Consider the following 3795-nt stretch of genomic DNA (forward strand, 5'->3'; position numbering starts at 1 on the left):
CAATTGTTCTTTATTTTCCCATATCAGATATGGATTTGCTTTTTACACCAACACACACCGCCATGTCATGCGCTGTTCTTTCAGCACCAACACACACCGCCATGTCAAAAAGTGTGCCAATGGCCATTTTGGATAAACATACCTATTAGGGGTGTAAAGGTACACGTATCCGTACTGAACCGAACCGCTTCAGTGTGTACCGTACCGTACTAAACGGCTGTGTAGTGTACCGAACGAATCCAACGGTATGTTAACCACTAACGACCGCCCACCGGGGGCTGTTTTTTTCACAATCTAATATATATATTTTTTTTCAAGTCGATTATTAATTTCAATATAGAATATTCGTTGACAGCCCTACAAGTACAATTAGTTACTGCACACTACATCACCCCTGAGTGGAACATGGAAAAGCCAAACTTTCCCCCACTATACCGAAAACCTGTACCCGAACCGTGACTTCAAAACCGAGGTGCGTACCGTACCGTGGTTTTTGTGTACCGTTACACCCCTAATACCTATACATATCATTAGAAAAACATGTGTATAACACAAATTTTCTGTGGTATTGTTATCAACTTTAAAATCTCATTTAACAACTGAAAGAAAAAAGCAGGCATTGTTGTGGTGAGACAATTTGTTCCATGTCAGGACAGCAGGAATCACAGCACAACAACAACATCTGTGGCCGTGTGGGTATTATCTACCTTTACCTGTAGAACTAGAGCCGTTTGGGTTCCCAGACTGGAAGAGGGATTGGCATCTCTCTCTCTGGTCTTCTTCCTGCTGTCAAGGTTATTACTGGAGGTGCGTCGATACTGACACCTGCTGTGTGTTTGAACAACAGTGAGTCAGTTGGGGACATTCTCTAGGTTGGCATTTGATTAGATTAAAACTTAAAGGAACACGCCAACTTTTTGGGAAATTTGCTTATTTGCCATCTACCCTGGAGTTAGACAAACAGATACATACCCTTTTCTTCTCTGTGCATGCATTAAGCTTAGGGAACAGCCGCACGTTAGCCTAGCTTAGCGTCATTCACTGGAAGTAGGTGTGCCAATGTAGCCTAGTTCCTAACAGTCACGAAATACACTCCAAATACAACTCCAAAACGTTCCTGTAAACATGTTGTGACCTGTGTATTTACCACGTGGAGAGAGAAAAAAATTATTATACATTTTCGTTTTCTAAGCATCTATATACTCTGAAATTTCTTTTGCCTAACCACTTTTGAGGTGATGAAATCACTGCGCCCAGGCAGCAGTGGCAAAAGAATGTTCAGAGTATATATCTGCTTAGAAAACGAAAATGTCTAATAATTTTTTTAGCTTAGCTAGGGGAACACTTCTTAGCGAGGGGAACGCGTCTTAGCCAGGGGAACACACACACACACACACACACACACTGTAGACACTGTTTTAACATTTTGTTTTTTTACACACACACATACACTTATACACTTACATACTGAACACAAACGCACACATGCTCAAAGATACAGTGTGCTTATACATTTCTCACACACACACACACACACACACACACACACACACACACACACACACACACACACACACACTCAATGATGCACTATGCTTACAAACTACACACACACACACACATGAGCAGCACACACTCAAAGATGCAGTGTGCTTATACATTTCACACACACACACACACACACACACACACACACACACACACACACACACAAAAACAGGACAAGAACGTTTTGGAGTTGTATTTGGAGTATATTTCGTGACTGTTGGGAACTAGGCTACACTGGCACACCTACTTCCAGTGAATGACGCTAAGCTAGGCTAACAGTGCGGCTGTTCCCTAAGCTGAATGCATGCACAGAGAAGAAAAGGGTCTGTATCTGCTTATCTAACTCCAGGGTAGATGGCAAATAAGCAAATTTCCCCAAAAGTTGGCGTGTTCCTTTAAAAGGAAATGTTCCTGTCTGTGTAAAGAGTTGCTTTCAAACACAGTATTAATCAGAATTAAGTCGCTGTCAGAAATTGTCAATATTAACTACAGAACTTTTGTTGTCGGTGAGTACTCAAAGACAAAGTACTCATACTTAGTACACAAAATAGATCTGATAGAACTTGTCGCTTTCTCTAGTTCTATAATAGAACTCTTTGGTGAAATCACATTTTGCACTGATACATCAATATAGCCAGTGTTGAGAAAGCTACTCTGAAAGCATAGTTTTGCAAGATACCAATTACTACTTCACACTGGAAAAGGTTAAAGTACAACAGAGTTACCCTCAAGGAAAGTACAGTTAACATTAACATGGAGACTAAAGTAAAGTTATACTAAAGGAGCTCATGCTATTTTAGATTCAAGCAAATATGCAATGTACATCCACAATGTAATACAACATTATAACAATGTACATCCACAATGTAATACAACATTATAACAATGTACATCCACAATGTAATACAACATTATAACAATGTACATCCACAATGTAATACAACATTATAACAATGTACATCCACAATGTAATACAACATAACAATATACATCCACAATGTAATGCAACATTATAACAATATACATCCACAATGTAAGACAACATTATAACAATGTACATCCACAATGTAATACAACATTATAACAATATACATCCACAATGTAAGACAACATTATAACAATATACATCCACAATGTAATACAACATTATAACAATATACATCCACAATGTAATACAGAATTATAACAATGTACATCCACAATGTAATACAACATTATAACAATGTACATCCACAATGTAATACAGAATTATAACAATGTACATCCACAATGTAAGACAACATTATAACAATATACATCCACTATGTAATACAACGTTATAACATTATAACAAAGTGAAGTGACTTGACTGCAAAGAAACCATTTACCAACTTTACCATAACAATGATGTATTGTAGTAGGAGGGGTGGGGGTGAAAGGGATCTCACTCAAGAGAGGGGGGCCAAACTACTAGTTTAATGTAGTGAAACTACCCCCAACACCTTACGATCTTTAAACCAGAACAAAGATCAGTCAGAGGTTTCACAACACAGTGGACAGTGGCAGAGAGAGAGAGAGTGATGCCAAGGTGAGAGGTGCATGCGTGTGTTTGTGTGTGCGTGCGACCGTGCGTGCTACGTGTTTTCATGGGTGTGTAGTCACGTGCGTGACATTAGATTATACTGGTTTAGTCAAAAATTACAAATCACAATCTCCTGTGGGTGAATAATTAATTGAAAGCTAATGTGTAAAAAAATAAATCTCTAATAAGCCGAGATCCATAAAAGACACTTCCTTGTCCACATTCTAATCTAATGAATAGTCCATTCATTGAGGCACCAAAGAAGGAAGTGTATTTTCAATAACATGTATAACTCATGAGTCATGACGCATTTAACCCTCTACGCCGTCTACGGCATGGCATTTTATTTTAGGGGGGAAAAAATATTTCTCAAACTTTCTCCCAAAATAAACAGTACACACACACAAACAAACATTGAACTAGACTTGGTTACTTCTTTTTTATCTTATCAGAAATAACGACGAGAAAAAATACCTGTTTTGCAACAATTGAAAATGAACACACCACCCTTTCCACACTAAATAAACAGGAGAGAGAGAGAGAGAGAGAGAGAGAGAGAGAGAGAGAGAGAGAGAGAGAGAGAGAGAGAGAGAAGTAATAAGACCACCCACACAGTCAGTATAAAAGTGCAGGGTCAGCGCTTCCACAGGTACCTTTCTCAGCTCAGGTCACCGCTGACTCTTAGG

The sequence above is a fragment of the Notolepis coatsorum genome, assembly GCF_963971535.1.
Source record: "Notolepis coatsorum genome assembly, chromosome: 1".
Lineage (NCBI taxonomy): Eukaryota > Metazoa > Chordata > Actinopteri > Aulopiformes > Paralepididae > Notolepis > Notolepis coatsorum.